The 22,101-nt window shown below is 42.4% G+C and overlaps 2 protein-coding genes across 2 annotated transcripts in view; both read left to right on the forward strand.

Annotated features, from left to right (window-relative positions):
- Positions 1–15,803, forward strand: part of RAC2 (Rac family small GTPase 2) — a 156,531-nt gene extending 140,728 nt beyond the window's left edge. Inside the window, exon 7 of the mRNA XM_040359420.1 lies at positions 15,588–15,803. The gene's annotated coding sequence lies outside the window, so the exon portion shown is untranslated. The remainder of the gene's footprint in view (positions 1–15,587) is intronic.
- Positions 15,804–15,980: 177 nt separating this feature from the next.
- The window catches only part of SSTR3 (somatostatin receptor 3), a 40,403-nt gene continuing 34,282 nt past the window's right edge, over positions 15,981–22,101 (forward strand). Inside the window, exon 1 of the mRNA XM_040359421.1 lies at positions 15,981–16,846. The gene's annotated coding sequence lies outside the window, so the exon portion shown is untranslated. The remainder of the gene's footprint in view (positions 16,847–22,101) is intronic.

Consider the following 22,101-nt stretch of genomic DNA (forward strand, 5'->3'; position numbering starts at 1 on the left):
GGCTCTTCATCCCTGTACAAATGGAAGAAGGGAAGAAAATTTGAAAAAATAAAAATGGATTCGATAAAATTTATAACATACAATGTTAGAGGGCTAAACTCTCCACAGAAGCGACATATGGTGCTACAGGAATTAGAAAGAAAGGGTGCTGAAATAATATTTTTACAAGAAACCCATCTGCCATTAGAGGGCAATGTCAAATTATACTCTAAGAAGATCCCTATATGGTATTATGGAGACTCACCCACAAAAAGGGCAAAAGGGGTGGCAGTTGGCTTTGGAAATAACGTTGGCTTCAAGATAGAGGACAGGAAGGTCGACCCTGAAGACAGATTCCTGTTCCTGAGAGGAACCATATCTGGCATAAAATACACCTTGGCAAATGTATACTGTCCCAATAAACATCCTAAAAGATTTTTGCTAGAGATCTTAAAGGAACTAGGTGAATTCAAAAGAGGCTACTTAATATTGGCTGGAGATCTAAACTTTACTATGGACAGCAATTAAATTCTACTTCTGGGGCTGTGGATAAAGAAAAAAAAGTACTAAGAAGAGTAAAAGGAAAACTATTCGAACATCAATTAGTAGACGTCTGGAGGATTCAGCACCCAAGTATAAAAGACTTTACATACCATCCAATGGTACATGGAATGTACTCTAGATTGGACTACATACTGGTCGAATATAGCACATTGGGGGTTGTAATGGAAACAACAATAGAAATAGCCACAATATCTGATCATGCTCCAGTGACAATGAAGCTAAAAGTAAAAAGGGAAATGATGGGGAGAGGAGCCTGGAGAATAAACGAAGATATAATTGAAGATCAAGAAGTAGAGAAGATAATAGAAACAGAAATTGACCAGTATTTCCTGACTAACGATACACCAGAATTGAGTAAAGCAATTATTTGGGAAGCGCACAAGGCCGTTATAAGGGGCCAATTGATAGCCATTGGAGCCAGAAAAAAGAAAGAAAGAGAAACTAATATGCGGAAAATCTTAAAAGAAATATATGACTTGGAACAAAGACATAAGAGAAACGTTGAAAAGGAAACCCAAAAAGCCTTAATACTAAAAAGAGAATTACTGAAAGATCTAATGGAGCAGGAAACAAGAAGGGAGTTCAACAGAATCAGAAAGGATAGATACAAAGGAGGAAACAAGCCTGGAAAATACCTTGCAAAAAATGCTAAAGCGCAATAAGTCACTAAACTATATAGAGAAGATAAAGAATGGAAGAGGTGAAATGGTGAATAAAACAGCTGATATTGCAATAGCATTCCAAACATATTATAGTACATTATACGCAATTAGAAAGGAAGATACTCATAAGGGGTAAGAGAAGAGGAAGGAAAAAACACAAGAATATCTAAAGAATGCGAAATTGCCATAAATACACGAAGAACGCCTGATAGCCTTGGAAGCAGGGAGCACACAGGAAGAAATTATAAGAGCATTAAAAGAAACACCTACTGGGAAAAGCCCCAGGCCAGATGGGTTTACCATCAAATATTATAAAAAATTTCAGAACCAACTGATCCCGAGACTATGTGATTACTTTAATCAAATAGGGGAAGAAGAGGAAATGCGACACAAATCTTTAGTGGCCCACATCACTATAATACCAAAACCTGGGAAAGATAAGACATTATGTTCTAGTTATAGGCCTATAGCACTATTAAATACCGACACAAAACTATACGCAAAAATTCTAGCCACCCGACTAAAGGACCTAATGCCCGATAGGGTAGACCCAGACCAGACAGGGTTTATACCCGGAAGAGAAGGCAGAGATAACAGTTTAAAAACGATATTACTACTGCAGGAAAACAAGAGCGTAAAATCCCCAGTTCTACTCCTGTCAATAGATGCCTAAAAAGCATTTGACAGGGTAGACTGGGGATTTATGATGGATACGCTCCAACATCTGGGGATGGGACCTACAATTAGACACTGGATCCAAAATCTGTACAGTAGACCAACGGCAATGGTCAAGGTTAATGGTAAACTCTCATCTCCCTTTGAAATGTATAATGGGACCAGACAAGGGTGCCCGCTCTCGCCACTTCTATATATACTAACGCTGGAACCTTTTTTGGCAACTCTGCGAAATAATCCAAAAAAAGAGGGGGCGAGAATAGGCGACTAAGAACACAAGATAGCGGCATATGCCGATGATATTTTAATGTATATAACTAACCCAAGGGTGACCTTGCCGAATATAGCTAAGGAAATAAAAAAGTACGGAGAACTTTCGAACTTCAAAATAAACCCCGTAAAAACAGAAATTCTAAATATAGGAGTGGAGAAAAAAGAAGAACTTGCTTTGCAAAAACTATATACATACACATGGGTGAGAGGAGAGCTAACTTATCTGGGGGTTAAACTGACACCTACAGTAGATGGTCTGTATCTTGCCAACTTTATCCCTCTGCTAAATGAGATAAAAACAGATTTAAAAAATAATACAACAAGAGCACTTTCATGGTTAGGAAGGTTAAATGCTTTTAAGATGGCTACCCTCCCAAAAATAACATATAAATTCCAGATGTTACCCATAGATATCCCTCAGAGTTTTTTCAAGACTATTAAAACAATGTTGATAAAATATATATGGAAAAACAAAAAATCAAGAGTAAATTTTGGAACATTAACAAGAGGAAAAAAACACGGAGGATTAGCAGCGCCGGATATAAAGAGATATTATAAGGCCACGATCATTGCACGAATGGTAGAATGGGGAAATAAACACAAAGAGAATGAAAAAAAATCGATTCGAATGGAAAATATTATAAGTAAAACAGCACTTCACAAAAATATATGGATACCACGAAAGTATAGAGTGTTGGATGCAGACACGCACGGACTAACAAAGAATGGGCTAGATTCAGGTAGCTATTACGTGGCATATCTCCAGATACGCCTCCGTAATTTCAAATCTGCGCCGGCGTATCGTTATGCCGATTCTTAAAGGCAGATACGCTCAAAAAATAGGCTTCCTCCGCCGACGTAACTTGAATGCGGCGGCGTATAATTGTGTGCAATATTACATCGGCCACTAGGGGCGCTTCCGTTGTTTTCAGCGGAGAATATGCAAATAACCTAGATACGCCGATTCACAAACGTACGTATGGCCGGCGCAATTTATTTACATCATTTACGTTAGGCTTTTTCGGCATAAGGTTGTTCCTGCTATTAGGAGGCGCAGCCAATGTTAAGTATGGATGTCGTTCCCGCTTCGAAATTTTAATTTTTTACGTCGTTTGCGTAAGTCGTTCGCGAATAGGGCTGGACGTAAATTACGTTCACGTCGAAACCAATACGTTGTTGCGGCGTACTTGGGAGCAATGCACACCGGGATATGTAAATATGATACGCTGCGCCGCCGTACAATTGGGCGCAGCTACGTAAATCTAGCCCAATGTTTTTAAAGTTTGGGACTTGATACACAAACAGAATAAATGGATCTACAATTCACCTTTAATCTCACTCACGGAAACAATTTTTTTTTATACCGGGGAAAGGGACAGAGTTGGGAAATAAAATGGGGGCTGCACAAATAAAGGACATTACAAAACAGGGAAAGATAAAAACACTCTTGGAGATAAAAGAGAAAAACAGGTGGGATATCAAGTATTGGGAATATCTACAACTAAAACATCTGATAAATTCAATACCCACACCATTAAGAGATGAAAAGAAATTAACTTCACTAGAAAAACTGTGCTCCACGCAAACCCCAGTAAAACATGTGATATCAAGAGTATATCAAATCCTGACAGAATCAGAGCCACAAGGAAAACCTCATTTTATAGTGAAATGGGAAAAAGAAATAAGCAAGAAATTTGAGGATCAACAAGTTGAAAGAATAATAGCATCCGTACATAACACCGCAACTGATATGAATACAATTGAAATGAACTATAAATGTATCTCAAGATGGCATAGGACGTGATCCATAAGTTTAATAAAGATAAATCCCCATTGTGCTGGAGAGAATGTGGACAGATTGGAACAACTACACATATATGGTGGGACTGTCCAAAGATAAAGGAATATTGGCAGGAAATTTGGGAATTAGTGGAAGTAATAACTGGAGAAAAGGTAAGGGGGGGGGGGGGAAGAGAAAGAAAATGAAGTAAAAAGATAAATATACAAAACAGTATAGATAACCACAAATGATGCGAAACTGAAGTAGAGACAATATTTATGAACAAATGAAATCATGAGCAAGTCTCTTCCTGTGGTTGAGTCTGACGTGGTTTTAAAAAAAAAAAGACATCCCTGGAGTCCTCCTGGGCATTTTTTTTTCATCTGGAAGATGGGCTTTCACAGCTAAGCACACTTTCTTACCTGCATGCCTGTGCTAAGGGCAGGTGGATTTTAAGAAGTACATTTTACATAAATCATCAGCCCTCAAGATGGCCACAGCTAGAAATGCTAGGGGTTGTTTTTTAAATTGATTTCTCAACACAATAAAGCATTTTTTAACATGGATAGATGAGTGAGTTTGCCTTGAATATTAAAAATGAATTAAATAGTGTTTTCCGTTTGTAGTGCTCAGATACAGTTTAGTTCTGCTTTAATTTAGTTGAATCTGTGGCCAACCTTGCATTTAGAGTTTCCAGCTGGCTGGTGTTTTGCCGGCCCAGCTGATAAAAAGATGCTAATGTTTCAAGAACACATTAACAAGCATGGAAAGGTTGGTGTGTTTTCAATAATTGAGGCCATAGATTTATTATCAATTCCTGTTCCTGTTTAAATGTTCACCATAATATTATGTCAAGCATAAAAATGGAACAATAACCCAAATTGAAAGTGCATCTACTGTATATCCGCGACTTGGAATCCAAAATTTTATGGTCAGGGGTTTAACCATTAAAGGGGTTGTAAAGGTAACATTTTTTCCCTAAATAGCTTCCTTTCCCTCAGTGCAGTCCTCCTTCACTTACCTCATCCTTCAATTTTGCTTTTAAATGTCCTTATTTCTTGTTTTTATGTCTGTAACTCAACACCGTAATGCGAGGCTTTCTTCCTGGTGTGGAGAAAGCCTCTTGAGGGGGCGAGCAGGCAGGGCTGGCCCTATGATGGGACCGGGTGGTACCATGGTACCAAGCGGCACTTTTAGGGGGGCGGCAAACCGCCGCCCATCAGCCAGCTCGTTCCGCCGCTCCGCTCTGGGAGGAGCAGTCAGGCACCGCTGCCTGCGAGGAGCCCAACGCTGCTGCCGTTAGTGTTGGCGGGCGGGCAGAACACTTGAAGCCCCGGGGGAAGCATTTAGGCACCGCAGCCTGCCTGACCCCTCTCTCCAGCCACCCCCTCTATGACTAATGGATAGATTCATGCTATGCATGAATCTATCCATGACTGCCCCTGTTAATCCGGCATCTGGCCCCTTTTCTGACGCCGGGCGCCTGAATTCCAGCGGAGGGGGGTGTTTTTTTGAAGCACCTGATTAGAGCCATAGGCTCTAATATGCTTCAAAAAAGGTGGACTGGAGCGCAAAGCATTGCGCTCATAGTCCACCCAAATGTGTTAGAAAAGAAAATTAATATTTGTTTTTCTAACACTGAACTGCCAATCAGGTAGCAAGGGTCTAACACCTGTCACCTAATTCGCTGAAGGCACAGGACGCCTAGCAGACCAAAGAAGAGAGGAGGGGGAAGCATGGAGGACACAGGAGCCGTCCCACAGCTAGCCACCGTCACCCGCTGCCTGACCTGCCACTAAGATGGGTTAAGTGACGGGCAGACAGCGGGCGGTTGAGGGTCACAATGGTGGCATTTGATGGGCATAAGTTGCTGCATATGATGGGCACAAGTGGCAGCATTTGATGGGCACAAGTGGCTGCATTTTATAGGGCACAAGTTTCTGCATATGATGGGCACAAGTGTCTGCATATGATGGGCACAAGAGTCTGCATATGATGGGCGCAAGTGTCTGCATATGATGGGTACAAGTGTCTGCATTTGATGGGCACAAGTGGTTGCATATGATGGGGCACAAGTGGCTGCATATGATGGGCACAAGTGTCTGCATATGATGGGCACAAGTGTCTGCATATGATGGGCACAAGTGTCTAAATTTTAAGGGCACAAGTGGCTGCATATGATGGGGCACAAGTGGCTGCATATGTTGGGCACATATTGCTGCATTTGATGGACACAAGTGGTTGCATTTGATGGGCACAAGTGTCTGCATATGATGGGCACAGTAGCTGCATATGATGGGCACAGTGACTGCATTTGATGGGCACAAGTGGCTGCATATGATGGGCACAATGGCTGCAATTGATTGCATATTGGCTGCATATGATGGGCACAGTGGCTGCAATTGATGGGCACAGTGGGGCTGCAATGGATGGTGGCGACTTTAAAGCTTTAATCCCTGCACTGTTGTTTAACTATGTTAATTAAAGAGACCCTATAAAATAAAAAACTGCATACCTGCAGCAGATGGGCACAAGTGGCTGCATATGATGGGCACAAGTGGCTGCATTTGATGGGCACAAGTGGCTGCATATGATGGGCATAAGTGGCTGCATATGATGAGCACAAGTGGCTGCATTTGATAGGCACAAGTGTCTTCATATGATGGGCACACGTGTCTGCATATGATGGGCACACGTGTCTGCATATGATGGGCACAAGTGTCTGCATTTGATGGGCACAAGTGGCTGCATATGATAGGGGACACATGGCTGCATATGATGGGCACAAGTGTCTGCATATGATGGGCACAAGTGTCTGCATTTTATGGGCACAAGTGGCTGCATATGATGGGGCACAAGTGGCTGCATATGATGGGCACATATTGCTGCATTTGACGGACACAAGTGGTTGCATTTGATGGGCACACGTGTCTGCATATGATGGGCACAGTAGCTACATATGATGGGCACGGTGACTGCATATGATGGGCACAAGTGGCTGCATATGATGGGCACAAGTGGCTGCATTTGATGGGCACAAGTGGTGGCATATGATGGGCACAAGTGGTTACATTTGATGGGGCACAAGTGGCTGCATATGATGGGGCACAAGTATCTGCATTTGATGGGCACAAGTGGCTGGGACACAAGTATCTGCATTTGATGGGCACAAGTGGCTACATATGATGGGCACAGTGGCTGCATATGATAGGTGCAGTGGCTGCATATGATGGGGCACAATTGGCTGCATATGTTAGGCATAAGTGGCTGCATATGATAGGCACAAGTGGCTGCATATGATGGGCACAAGTGGCTGCATTTGATGGGGTGCAAGTGGCTTGATTTGATGGGGCGCAAGTGGCTGCATTTGATGGGCACAAGTGGCTTCATATGATGGGCACAGTGGCTGCATATGATGGGTGCAGTGGCTGCATATGATGGGGCACAATTGGCTGCATATGTTAGGCATAAGTGGCTGCATTTGATGGGGTGCAAGTGGCTTGATTTGATGGGGCGCAAGTGGCTGCATTTGATGGGCACAAGTGGCTGCATTTGATGGGCACAAGTGGCTACATATGATGGGCACAGTGGCTGCATATGATGGGCACCTCATTTTGCCTAACTGCCTTCAAAGGTAAAATATCTTTTTAACAACTTGTGCACCCTGATGCCCTACCATGGTTAGATGTCTTGGAAGGAAATGTAGTTCACAATTCAAAGCTATCTTGATTCTAAATATTCATTTTCATTGGCACTTGCTTTATAAAGCTATTGGCTGTATTTTTGAAACTGTTAGAAATTTCTGACATTTAATTATGCTCCATTAGGCTAGCTTTTTGACATTCTAAAAGCCATCTCCAGCTTCCCACTATTAAAAATCGTGGTGGTTTTCACATGCGTGTTCCAGTTCAATGATGTACAAACTAGTGAAGCAAAGATAAAGATGACAGACCCAGAGCTTCCTACTGCATGCTGGAGCCCATGCTTCTGAGCTTACAGGTTGCTTTTAACCACTTAACATCTGCCCGCCGTCAAATGAAGGTGGGCGGAATGCTCTATTGTTCCGACAGGACATCATATGACGTCCTGTCTTTTAAAGCCTCTAGGGCGCGCACGCGCCGCCGCCGGCGCACGCGCGCGCACCCGTCGCGTCACTGTGAACAGTGCACGTGCCCGGCGGCCGCGATGGCCGCCGGGCACCCGCGATTGCCCAGTAACTGTGCAGGGACGTGGAGCTCTGTGTGTAAACACAGAGCTCCACGTCCTTTTAGGAAGAGAGGAGACCGATCTGTGTCTCTTGTACATAGGGACACAGATCGGTCACCTCCCCCAGTCACCCCTCTCCCCCCACAGTTAGAACACACCCAGGATACACATTTAACCCCTTCCCCGCCCCCTAGTGGTTAACCCCTTCCCTGCCACTCACATTTATACAGTAATCAATGCATTTTTATAGCACTGTTCACTGTATAAATGACAATGGTCCCAAAAATGTGTTAAAGTGTCCGATGTGTCCGCTATAATGTCGCAGTCCCGAAAAAAACGCAGATCGCCGCCATTCCTAGTAAAAAAAAAAAAAAAAAAAAAATCATTATGTCCCCTATTTTGTAGGCAATATAACTTTTGCGCAAACCAGGTTATTGCGCTTTTTTTTTTTTTACCAAAAATATGTAGAAGAATACGTATCGGCCTAAACTGAGAAAAAAATATATATTTTTTTAAAAAATGGGATATTTATTATAGAAAAAAGTAAAAAATATTGTGTTTTTTTTTCAAAATTGACGCTCTTTTTTTGTTTATAGCCCAAAAAATAAAAACCGCAGATGCAATCAAATACCACCAAAAGAAAGCTCTATTTGTGGGGAAAAAAAGGACGTCAATTTTGTTTGGGAGCCATGTCGCACGTCCGCGCAATTGTCAGTTAAAGCAACGCAGTGCTGGAAGCTAAAATCTTGTCTGGGCAGGAAGGGGGTGTATGTGCACAGTAGGCAAGTGGTTAATTCTGATCTGTCTCCGGGTAGTCAGAGGAAGATACCAATTATTGCAGTTACGTGTCTAATATAAATTGCAATGTACATGTGCTGACAAGTAACATGCTGATAGAAGGGGAGGTAAACTCATTAATCTTCTGCTGCTCCACTACTGTCAAAATCCCAGGCTGGGGACAGGTGGGTGACCAAGCTGTATTGCTAATCTGCAGTATAGAAAGATCAAGTCAAACAGTTCCCATATACTGTATGTATGTCATTCGTGTATACCAATGGATTGCAAACATGTTTACAGCATCACCATTCCTTATATTATATATTTATATTTTTATAAAAACTTTAAAGGGAAAAGCATATCATTAGAGAGCACATATTTTAAAGCGGTTGTAAATGTACATTTTTTCCCCCTAAATAGCTTCCTTTACCTTAGTGCAGTCCTCCTTCACTTACCTTCACTTTCTTTTTTTAAATGTCCTTATTTCTTCTGAGAAATCCCCACTTCCTGTTCTTCTGTCTGTAACTCCACACAGTAATGCGAAGCTTTCTCCCTGGTGTGGAGTGTCGTGCTCGCCCCCTCCCTTGGACTACAATCAGGGCCGTCTTTAATATGGTTTGGGCACTGGGCAAACATTTTTTTTGGGCCCCTCTCCAGCTTATTTTGGGCCTGGCTGGTTCACATGTATGTGTTTTGGCGGCCCTCATTTGTGCAGGCACAGCAGCCCATTGATTTAAATGGGCTGCCATGCCTTTGTTTCCTGCAAAAAAAAAGGTGCATTCAGCATTTTAAAAATACAGTTGCCTTGAAATACATTCTGCTTTTGCACCATGCTACTTACCTGCTGTTCTTGCACAGACAAACGCACTATGTTTTTAAAAGCGTGACCTAAACGTCTAAAAACGCAGCAAGTTTGACAGTGCGGGAACTGCAGATAAGTCACAGCAGACAGCAGAATGGACAGACAGTGCTGTATTTCATTGCTTAATGGGCATAGGTGTGCCGTGTGCGCAGCCTATTACATGAGGCATGCGCTTTTCTTTGCAGGAAACACAGGCATGGCGGCCCATTCAAATGAATGGGCTACTGTGCCTGCGCAAATGTGGGCCGCCAAAACACATACCGTACATGTGAACCAGCCAGGCCCAAAATAAGCCCATCAAGCAGTTAAATACAGACAGTAATGCCATGTGCTCTGAGGCCTTACTCAGCCTGGACTGCAGGTCTGGTCTGTGATTTAAAGAGTTCCTCTATTTTACACATGGCATGGCATGGGGTCCCATGGTGCTAAAGCAGAATGGACATACGGTGCTGTGACTGCCAGGCCATGTGTAAAATAGAGGAACTTTTTAAAACCCTTACCAGATCTGCAGTGAATCATTAAATATTATAAAGACTTTGGGCACACTCTACAGAAAACTTCTATTTGCATAATACGTTAGCAAACAGTGACATACCTTGGAGCAGGACATGCAGAAGTCAGCCTTTTGTAGATCAAACTGGGGATGCTCTAAAATCACATTCTAATTCACTTTTATATACAAGCAGCACCCAGTGGCAGGAAGGGAGAAGTGCACGTCTAAAGGGAAGTCAGGGGTGCTGTACATTTTAAAACACTGGGAAGGGACGCTGGCTGCGTGCCGCTGATGATTTTCAGCGCTGATTTGTGGGCAGCACAGGGGCTTAACGGGCGGCTCTGCTTTGGGCCCCCAACAGTGACAGGGCCCTGGGCAGCTGCCCCTGTTTGCCCTATGGTAAAGACGGCCCTGACTACAATAGAACATGTTCTATATCTAAACTCCGACAGAATTCCTCGGAATATCCAATGAAAAAACCCTGGGCCAGATACGACGGGCAGACTCAGAGATACGACGACGTATCAGGAGATACGCCGGCGTATCTCTTTTGAGAATCTGGACCTCTGATTTTTTCCATCGGAAATTCCGATTGTGTGTACAAGGCATAAAGCCCCATACACACTATCAGTTTTCCTGCTGGTTTTCTCTTCAGGTTTACCAAAACCATGTAGTACAAGGACCTGCCTGATTGCATTCAAATTGAAACGTTTAAGGTTTGACCTCATATTAGATGGTTTTGGTAAACCTGAAGAGAAAACCATCAGGAAAACTGATAGTGTGTATGGGGCTTGAGAGTAAATAAAATTACGTTATTGGTTTCAGTGGGAGGAAAAGTGTCCCCATCTCTGGCATCAGTGAGGAAATTAGTTCCACATCCCTGGCATCAGTGGGAAGTTGTTTTTCCCATCGTTGGTATCAGTTGGAGGAATAGTGCCTTATATTACTGGAAGATATAGTACTCCAGGGGCTGCAGTTTGGATACCACTGTTTTATACCATCTGGCATATTATTTGAAGATAGACATAAAGAGGCTTTCATACTTATATGTAGGGTCAACATGAAGAAGAACTCTCTGTCTTTTACCTTTTTACTACATATGCATAAGGCTCAACCTGCTCATCCTCTGAATTCCAGTCAGCACCAGTTTTGCCTCTGAATACAGTAGAGGGAAATATACCATTTATTATGTAGATGCAGTCCTATGGTTAACATAGTAGGTGAGGTTGAAAAAAGACGAGTCCACCAAGTCCAACCTAAGGGGTGCTGTGTATTTTTCCAAATAATGAAAAATGGCACCAATGCAGGGCGTCCACCTAAACACATGGGTGGTAGACAAGTGCACACTGAAATATTTCATTTCGGATTTTAGTTTTCATCTGAAAAATACATTTATTTCGTTACTCCCGAAATTCGTTTTTATTTATTTTGTTTTTCGTTGGAAATTGCATTCGTCCGAAAATCCGAAAAAATTAAGGTTGAATCTGTCATTGAAGGCTTATGGTGTCTGACTGTCTGTCGAATGTTCAAAGAGGATTCGACGGAGCAGCGAAACTGTACAATGCTGCAATCATACTTTTCCGGTCGAATGTTCCGCTTACAAGCTATAGTAGAATTCTAATGTTGTATGACACTAGTAATAATTATATTTATTATTATTACTAGTCAACCAACATTAGAATTCTTCTATAGCCTATGGGCCGAGGATTTGACCAGAAATGTACGATTGCGGCGTCGTACAGTTTAGCTGCTACGTCGAATCTTAGAACTATCAACAGACACCATAAGCCTTCAATGACAGATTCAAAGTTTTTCGATGCTTTGTCGTTAATGTTGAATTGTCAAGTTAGTTCTAACTATTTTACTGCTCCTCCTCTTTGGTTACAATCAGCCAATAACATTCATCACCATCATTATTTTTATTTTACTTTCCCCACCCAATTCCAGCAGCGATCTTTCCTCTCTATAATGTCGAATCTTTTCTCTCTATAATGTCAAATCTTTTCTCTCTATAATGTCAAATCTTTTCTCTCTATAATGTTGAATCTTTTTTCTCTATAATGCCGAATCTTTTCTCTCTATAATGTCGAATCTTTTCTCTCTATGTCGAATATTTTCTCTCTATGTAGAATAATCTTGGACGAATAGAGTTAAGGTTAGGCACATTCGACAGACGAAAACGAAAATAAAGCATTTGTTTATGTCCGATCTTTCGGTTTTCGTATTCTGTGCGTTTGTTTTCGTTTGTTAAAACGATAACGAAAATACCTGAAATTCGGACGAAAATGCATTTGGACGAAAACAAATGCACATGTCTAATGGGTGGCATCCATATAGATGAATCTTTCTTCGCCCACAATGAGGTTTGCAGATAACAGGACATCAACCAGCCCATTGTTGTCCCCTTTGCTGTTAAAGTAGTTTTGGTACCCAGAGTAGATTTATCTGTTCACAGTGAGTGATATGCTACAGGCAAAATATTTTAGATGTAAGGTAGTGTAGAAATATTGGGCAAAGCTTTGAAAACATGTTTTACAGCATTGAACCCATTGTCAGGAATAAAAGATTACAAAGATGAAAGATGTTGGAGAAGGTCCTCACAGTGCACAGTTGGTTATTCCATTAATGTAATGTGTTGTAGACTTTGGGTTGCCAGAAATATTTAGTGCCATAGGGAATGTCAGGAAATTGTTAGTATCACTGGTTATCTATCCATTATTATTGCAATCCTTACACACACACACACATATATATATATATATATATATATATATATATATATATATATATATATATACAGTAAAACCTTGGTTTGAGAGTAACTTGGTTTGAGAACGTTTTGCAAGACAAGCAAAATGTTTTAATCAATTTTGCCTTGATAAACAAACAATGTCTTGATATAAGAGTAGCTTCATGTCACAACTGAGTATAAAAAAGAAGAGAGGAGCCTCTAAGTGTAGCAATATGGTTACATTTAAAGCGGAGCTCCACGCTAAAGTGGAACTCACGCTGATCGGAACCCTCCCCCCCTCCGGTGTCACATTTGACACCTTTCAGGGGGGAGGGGGGTGCAGATACCTGTCTAAAGACAGGTATTTGCACCCACTTCCGGCCACACAGTTCCGGGTTAACTGCAGGCAGAACGTCACCTCCCGTCCTCCCCCCGTTGTACTCTGGGAATACTCGGCTCCCAGAGCACAGCGGGAGCCAATCAGCGGTGCAGCGCAACTCGCGCATGTGTCGTAGGGAACCGGGTAGTGAAGCCGGAGCGCTTCACTTCCTGGTTCCCTCACTGAGGATGGCGGGGGGAGCAGCAGAGTGACGAGCGATCGCTCGTCCTCTGCTGCGGATGGCGCTGGACTCCAGGACAGGTAAGTGTCCTAATATTAAAAGTCAGCAGCTGCAGTATTTGTAGCTGCTGGCTTTTAATATTTTTTTTTAGTGGCACATCCGCTTTTAATGAAGGTACAACATTTAGCAACTTATTGCTACACTTAGAGGTGCCTCGCTTCTCTTTGATATCTTGTAAAAAAAATGCTTTGGATCGAATTATGCTCGTAAACAAAGGTTTTACTGTATGCACATCCTTAGCAATGTCCTACACAGAATTTTTATATATTGGAAGTTAACGATCTGCCTAAGTAGAGAATACAGTATTATCCAACACACTGAAAGCTCCCTCTTGCCTATCGGTATGATGATGATTAACCCCTTCCCGACCGCCGCCTGTACATATACGTCGGCAGAATGGCACGTACAGGCACATTGGCGTACCTGTACGTCCCTGCCTAGACGTGGGTGGGGGGTCCGATCGGGACCCCCCCCGCGACTTGCGGCGGTCGGGTCCCCTCGGGGAGCGATCCGGGACGACGGCGCGGCTATTTGTTTATAGCCGCTCCGTCGCGATCGCTCCCCGGAGCTGAAGAACGGGGAGAGCCGTGTGTAAACACGGCTTCCCCCGTGCTTCACTGTGTCGGCGCATCGATCGCGTCATTCCCTTTATAGGGAAGACACGATCAATGACGTCATTACTACAGCCACACCCCCCTACTGTTGTAAACACACACACAGTGTACACCAAATCCTACAGCGCCACCTGTGGTTAACTCCCAAACTGCAACTGTCATTTTCACAATAAAGAATGCAATTTAAATGCATTTTTTGCTGTGAAAATGACAAAAATCCCAAAAATGTGTAAAAATTGTCCGAAGTGTCCGCCATAATGTCGCAGTCACGAAAAAAATCGCTGATCGCCGCCATTAGTAGTAAAAAAAAAAAAAATAATAAAAATGCAATAAAACTATCCCCTATTTTGTAAACGCTATAAATTTTGCGCAAACCAATCGATAAACGCTTATTGCGATTTTTTTTACCAAAAATAGGTACAAGAATACGTATCGGCCTAAACTGAGGAAAAAAAAAATTTTTATATATGTTTTTGGGGGATATTTATTATAGCAAAAAGTAAAAAATATTGCATTTTTTTCAAAATTGTCGCTCTATTTTTGTTTATAGCGCAAAAAATAAAAACCGCCGAGGTGATCAAATACCACCAAAAGAAAGCTCTATTTGTGGGAAAAAAAGGACCCCAATTTTGTTTGGGAGCCACGTCGCACGACCGCGCAATTGTCTGTTAAAGCGACGCAGTCCCAAACTGTAAAAACACCTTGGGTCTTTGGGCAGCAATATGGTCCGGGGCTTAAGTGGTTATACAATTATCCCTCAAAGCTTTGACATCATTCCACTCACCCTTAGAGAGATCTAACTATTGTCACCATTCAGGCACACAGCAGTCTATTACAGCATACAGTTGTGATAAAACTCTCAATTGTGGCATAATGACCACAGAGGCATACCTGATTGTTATGCCAATCATAACTCATCATCCTGTTTAGAATCACTTGGAAAAAATTCCGGTGTCCCGGAAACATCACTATTGAATGTGATTCATTTTTGGTGTGCGTAAGTTCTGTTTATATTCCTTGTTTCTAATAAAAAACCTGCATTCAGAAGGGAAATGCAAGTCTTGGATATGTGTGGTGACAAATTATTTTTTAATCACACATTAGTACGGTAAGTCTTTTCCAGCCTTTTTTCTTAATAAATCCATCTCTATTATTCCTTTTCATCATATTATTCCAAAAAAAAAAAACGCTAACAAAGGCTGTCAATATGCAAATGCCTAAGAATGCATGTCATAGCGTCATTTCTAGTCTGACAAGAGGTGAAAGGGGCTCGGATACTGCTGTGTACAGTACAACGTCTCACTGTTTCTATTCTTCCTGTGCCTGATTGCCTGTCTTTTGTTTTCTATAGGATCTTGGAAGAGGAATCCCCAGCCTGCTACCGCAGACACTCGCAAGCCCTCTGCCACCAAGCCTTTCCTCAAACACCGTGTTCTTCTTTCCGTCACCTAGGGAAATTTCACTTCCTGGATTTACCATTTCCCTAGTTGCTTAATATTATTCATTGCTATCCTCGCTGTCGATTTTGAACAAAAAAAGAAAAAAAAAATCCATTGTTCTCTTGTAAGCCTGTATACGGTTTGGAATATAAATAAATATTTTTTAATTACTGTGTTGTGCGTCATGTGGGCTGCTAAGCTACTAAAATACTTTGTATGACTTTTCTGGACGCCTATAGGTTATTTTTCGTGGAAAGGCTTACAGCATTTTTTTTTTTGCAGCAAGTGTTTGCAGGACCATGTAATTATTGATATAGGGCGATATGTCTGTATCATCTCCCTTAGATGGCTGCTGCATAAGTACAAGCTATGGGTGCATTGGTATGTGTGTCAGCATGTGAGCAGGGGTTAGCAGAGGAGAGGGATATGAATGGGGCAGGATGGATGCATGCGGAAAAATGAATGAGGTAGAGAGGGGGAGAATGAGTGTGAGGAATGACGCAGTGAAATGGGGGAGGTCACTCCATGACTCCCATTAACTCACTACATGCCACTTAACAGGAAACCTCTTTTTATATTAACTGCTTAGTGGTACAGTGGAAAGGGTTACAGGCAGGGGATTTTTTTTTTCCGTTCCTTTGGGGAAATAACATTTTCCCTGCCTCAATAATGAATGATTTGAAATATATGCATCAGTGCAGAGATGCATCCAATATACAGCACAGCTAGGAAAAGAGTCAATGCATTTCTCTTCTTCATTCTTTCTTCACCTTTTTCTCAATTTTTTTTTTTAAATGTTTCACTCTTTCTTTGTGTCCATCCCTCTCTCTCTCCCTATGTATTTATAGCTTTCTCTCCCTCACTCCCACTCACTCCCCCTCTCTCCACCTTCTCAGCCCCTGATTGGTTTGCAACCTGTGTGCCACTGTCAGACAAATGCTTGATACGGGGAGATAGAGACACAGGGAGACTGAAACAGAGCGAACAGGTTAAAGGAAGGAGCATGAAATTGGAGAGCCAGTAGGGGAAAAAAAGCACCTGTACAGGTGAAACTGACCCAAGCAAGTCACCAGGGGCTGCAAAGAACACCTCTGCCTACTTGTAAGAGGCACACAACTGTTTGCTTTCCTAATTAGTGAGCCACATCTGATATAGGAGACACCTTGCACAGGTATGTGGAAGTACTATAGAAAATTCTTGCACCATATTGATGAACTTGCCTTCACTTAAATATTTAGGATCCTCTTAAAAAAAAAAAAAGAGTACAAAGAGCAATTAGACTTGTAAGCTTGCAGCAATTAAGTTCATTAAGACCAATGCAAGCTGCCCAGGGATTGGTTGCCTTGGGTTATGGCACATCATTAAATACAGCTATTGCTATATTAGTCTTTAAATGATCTTTGTATTTCCATGCTTTCCAGCGTCAGTTTTTGCTTATCCTTGTACTTGTCAGGCAACAGCATTGTAAAGTCAAGTTGAATATATGAGATCTTAATCTGTGTCTGCATCTTGTATCTGCAAGCGGCTCATAAAATGAGATTTGGGTTCCTTAGCGTGCTGTACTTTGACCCCCCATATGATTTGCATGACCCTGTTTTTCTTATACGTGCTTTTCATCGCTTTTTTATCTCTTTACAATATATCAGACTTTGTAACAGTGCAAAAAAAAAACAGCGATGATGCTGGAGGAGATGTAACCAATAGCAACTGGTCAGATTTTAGGAAGCTCGATAAAATATTATTTATGATCATTTTTTGGGGATGAATGCACTTTTTTTTTGCACTGTTTACTGTATTTTTAATAAGCCTGTATGTAGGAACCTATACTCCCCATACAAGTTGTTGTTGTAGCATTTAATCTCTTTACTCTGTATAAGACTTTTCATTTTTGGTGAATCTCATTATCTATAGCCGCTTCTCGTTGTCATAGGGAACAGCATGTACTTACTGCCTTTTATCATTATACTCCTGTATGTCCCTTTGTACAGCGATGTTTGATTTTATACCACTTTGTGCCTTTGCATACATTGCTTGCTTGGTCTGCGTCACTGTATGTGTCACCGTCCTTGAGTCTTCTTTGGTATATAAATATCTCTTTTGCTTTCTTTATGTAATATTGTACATTGTATTAACCTTTCGATGTCCCTTTGTATGCTAATTGATTGCCTTCCTTGTGAGTTTTCCTGTGCCCTGTATGAGTACATTAGGTACTTTAACATCTAATCTAGTTGTGGTAGAGTTAAAACGAGTCAGGAAGTTAATTATCAGTGTCCGGTCACACAGTGACACAAACCATGGGACACACATACATGTGAAATGACTGATAAAGATTGGAAGGAAAAAAATGACCCTTGTGATGCCAGTCCACAACTATAATTGATGAGATTAGACTTATAAAGACTTTTGTTCCCCGCAGCATGTCATGCTGATGAAGAATAATTAGCATTGATTAGACCGCACTGAGTTACACATACAAGGAGGACGATTTACCTTTTTATGCAGTTTTACACCACTTAAGCCCTGTACACACGATCGGATATCTGATGGAATCTAACCTGATGGATTTTTTCGTCAGATATCCGATGAAGCTGACTTTCATCAGTCTTGCCTACACACCATCAGTCAAAAATCCGACCGTGTCCAAGGCGGTGACGTAAAACACTACGACGTGCTGAAAAAAATGAAGTTCAATGCTTCCGAGCATGTGTCGACTTGATTCTGAGCATGCGTGGATTTTTGACCGATGGACTTCCACACATATGATCGTTTTTTTCTATCGGTTTTTTATCCATAGGGAAATTTTAAAACATGTTCTATTTTTTTTTCACCAATGGAAAACAAACCGATGGGGCCCCCACACGATCGGTTTGTCCGATGAAAACGGTCTATCGGTCTGTTTTCATTAGACAAACCGATCGTGTGTACAGGGCTATAGAGCTGTGTTGGAAATTCTTGAGTGACTGCCATCGCATAAGAAAGAGATGCATCCGATTGGAACCTTCCTTTAATTTCTCCATTGTTCTCTACACTGTGTAGAAAAACTTAAGAACCGCTTTTGGCCATAGGGAAATCTTTAGACATGTTTGAAACAAAGAAAGCATGTCCAAAGAAAAAGGGTCTTGCAAACAGGTATTTCAAAAATGAATGTCTAAAGTAGGCAGATGAAACACCGGACCAACCTGAGAGGACTACGTTTTTAAGGGTGGGGGGGGGGGTATATTATGTCTATTGAGGGCCAAACCTACCTAAAGTGGTTGTAAACCTCAGACAGGAAATATTAACAAAAGGTCACACAAATGCCTAGCTCATTACCCGAGGTTTATTGGAATTAATACTCACAAACAACAGAAGTGATATGCATGACACTCTCTGATGGTCAATCAACGTGGTGATGGATGACTACACAATTGGCAATATCAGCATGCGTTTCAGAAACCCCCCCCCCCCCCTTCCTCAGGGCTCAAATGGGTTTTTGAGCTCTGAGGAACTGAGATTAACCACCAGAGCGTGTCTTGCGTATCACTTCTGTTGTTTGGCTATTTGGGTTCTCCAATAAACCTTGGGTAATGCCACTGGTGCTCAACTGTCAGCCAACAAAATTTCCCCCCCGGGGCTTGCTCGCTCCCTGCTTCCCTCCCGGTGCTCGATCGCTGCATCACTCGCCCATCGACCTGCCAGGCACCCCGTCAGCCCCTGCACTTACCCCATCCAGGTGGTGGCTTCCTCCCCCTTGCATTTCCTCCCGAGTCCTGGTGGTCGCTTCTCCTCCCGACCAATCGGGTCTCACTTCCTGATTGGCCAGGAGAAGAAACAGGAAGACATTAGCGAATATTAATTAGCTAATGTCCCACAAAAATTAATTTCCGTATATATATATATATATATATATATATATATATATATATATATATATATATATAATTTGTATTTATTTTTTTGTTTTTATTAAAGGGCCCAGAGGTTCCCAGGGCTCCGGATGGCAACCCCCCTTTTTTTTTTCTAACATTTTTTTTATATTTTTTTTAATTAAAGGGCCCAGAGGTCCCCAGGGTCCCAGAGGTCCCAAGGGCCCCGGATGGCAACCCCCCTTTTTTATATAAAAAAATAATAATTTTTTTATATATATATTTTTTTTATTTTTTTATTAAAGGGCCCAGAGGTCCCCAGGGCCCTGGATGGCAACCCCCCTTTTTTGTATACATTTTTTTTCTTAATTTTTTTTATTAAAGGGCCCAGAGGTCCTCTCCTCAGGGGCCCGGGTGGCTACACCCCCTTCTTTTGTAAGGGACTCATAGGTCCCCAGGCAACCCCCCTTTTTTTTGTTCATCAGCACCCAAAGCCCGACCCCAATTCGCAGCAGCAGCTGAGTAAGTGGCCCCATTATTCCTGATGGCAGCCCTGTTCAAGATGGCAGCCAAACAATGGGGCCGACAGTTCCCAGGAGGTGCCAAGGAGCAGGGAGAGTGGTGAGATGGCTTTTACTGAACTGCCTAGCAAAACTTTACTTTCTTGGAGCTATAGATTCGGGGAATACACACCTGCAGCCACTGCCAAACTGTAGCAAGGGCAAGGCTGACCCGGGGATCGAGTGGAGGCCCAGGAAGAGATGGACGCCATTAATGCACATCAATGACCACAGTGATTGCACCACACCATTGCTACAGAGGGTCTGGAATGTCATCTCACACACTGCTGGATTGCATAGACATTAAATAGAGAGAGAGCGGGTCTGTGCTGTAGCCGTTATTCAGCTATAGTGCTGGCGCGAGGAGGTTAACCTGTGACATAAAACTATCTCCCATAACCTGACTTTAGTAACAGTTTTCCTTACCCAGTAAGACTTCTTCACAGCTGTTTTTGTTCCTGTTAATAGCTTTGTTTCAGCCTACATATGAAATTGATGATGACTTGCACCTGCTTGGTATATTTGGTTAATCATACACCTAAGAGCCGGTTCACACTGGGGCGACTCGTCAGGCGACTCCCATTCTATTTAATAGAACCGTTCTAATAGGAGCGACGCAAGTCGCTCCGACTTAGAAAAAGGTTCTTGTATGACTTTGGGGGCGACTCGGGGCGACTTGCATTGACTTCTATACAGAAGTCATTTTGCAAGTCGCCTCTGAAGTCGTCTTCAGGACGCGTTGCCGAGTCGCCCCCGAAGTCGTGCCGCCCCAGTGTGAACCGGCTCTTACTCTAATCCTATAAAAAGCCTGATTTGTGCAAGTGTACAATGTGTGCAAGTGTATGAATAGATGCTGGTTTGAAACCAAAGGGTAGTAACACCAAATATTGATTTGATTTAGATTATTCTTCTGTTTGCTCATTTTGTATTTTCCAAATTGATCAACATAAACAAATGCATTTTTTTTTAAAGCATTCTTACTTTACAGCATTTCCTTACATCTGCCTAAGGCTCCATTCTCACCAGATGCCCAGATAGCATGCATAACTTGCCACACATGTGTGGCAGTGTCTAATTGTAAGTCTGTTAACTTGTTGCACATTTTGACTGGCAAGTTGTAAAGTACACTTGCAGAGCACATGAAACACAAGTTCTAGTTGACACTTTTCCAAATTCAGCCACAGTGACCCCTGGGCTGGGATGTCTACTGCACAACAAAACTGAACCAGAAATTGCAGCAGACTTGCAGAATGTTTAGCAATAGCTTAGCTGGTGATTTTCAAACTTGCAGCTCAATTTCTTCTCTCTGGGTGCATAACCACCCATTGCAGTCCCACTGCATGACAAGGCAAAATGCCTTGTCCCCTGTGTGCCTGTTTCACACCACTGCATTGCAGTGGTGTGCGGCATGCGGCCCTGAAAAAGAGTGGTGCAAGCACTACTTTTTTCAGCGCAGCACAGCATGAGGCACCACCTTGCACCACTTGGCAGCCAATTGAACTTTATGTAATGTCTGTGTAGCACTACCCCAGGAGGAGCTGCTGGTTTGTTTTGGGTGGCACGTTTACCTCATGGCTCTCTGAATTCCTAGGGGTGTATGGTGCATATAGCAGTAGTAAAGTAATGTCCGCAACAGGTGTCTTTTGCTGTGCTCGTTATTACCCAGCCGGGAAAAAACAATAAACTGGTGGTGAAAGGATAGAGTTGAAGGAAGAAGGAGAACAGCAGATATAGGCATAGTATTTGGAAACAGTCCTGCTCCCATATGTAACCCTTTCTGCACCACTCCTGCCTGAGTGGGCTTAGCGTACTCAGACAGGCCTCTCTCACGGACCTGGCAGCCGGAGTATCACTCAAACCTTTTTCTGGGAAAAGTCTCTGCCACAGACCCTCCTGGAATGGACTCAGGGAGAAACCTCTGCCACAGGCCCTCACTGATTACAATTACAGAGACAATCCTCCTTGAAGAATTGCGCCTGGATCTCCTTCTTATAGTAGCCCAGGTACAGACTGACAGGTGA

The sequence above is a fragment of the Rana temporaria genome, chromosome 7, assembly GCF_905171775.1.
Source record: "Rana temporaria chromosome 7, aRanTem1.1, whole genome shotgun sequence".
NCBI lineage: Eukaryota > Metazoa > Chordata > Amphibia > Anura > Ranidae > Rana > Rana temporaria.